This window comes from Branchiostoma belcheri, unplaced genomic scaffold (genome assembly GCF_001625305.1).
Source record: "Branchiostoma belcheri isolate BF01 breed outbred unplaced genomic scaffold, Haploidv18h27 scaffold2, whole genome shotgun sequence".
Taxonomy (NCBI): Eukaryota; Metazoa; Chordata; class Leptocardii; order Amphioxiformes; family Branchiostomatidae; genus Branchiostoma; species Branchiostoma belcheri.
In genome coordinates, this window is record NW_017803490.1 from 7,105,033 (window position 1) to 7,105,471 (window position 439).

The following is a 439-nucleotide window of genomic DNA, read 5'->3' on the forward strand; positions in this document are numbered from 1 at the left end:
TATTTTGGCTATTCTACGACTATTGGTATTAGTTTTTATTAATTTTTTTTTTGTAACTTAATGGTATATTTTTGCTCATTTTGCAACTGTTTTGTACGATTTACAGTATGGTTGAAAACTTTTTTTTTTGGAAACGGCCGAAAATTCATGCGCGCGCGGATGTCATCCATGTAATCAAATCAACATGGCCTAATTGTAATTTATTTTTCTCTTATCATGTATCAAAGCATCAATATTGACCTACACTTCTCCTGTTACAATTGTAGCATTTTCTTAATGTTGCAAAGATTAAAAACATAGAGTCATTTTTCAAAACCATTCAAGGGATGCAGAGAAAACGATTATAAAGATGATAAAGAATTCACTATACTATCCGTAACATTATATCATAGCGCTGGGCGAACTCAACAGGAATATCTTATGAATATTCACCAACATC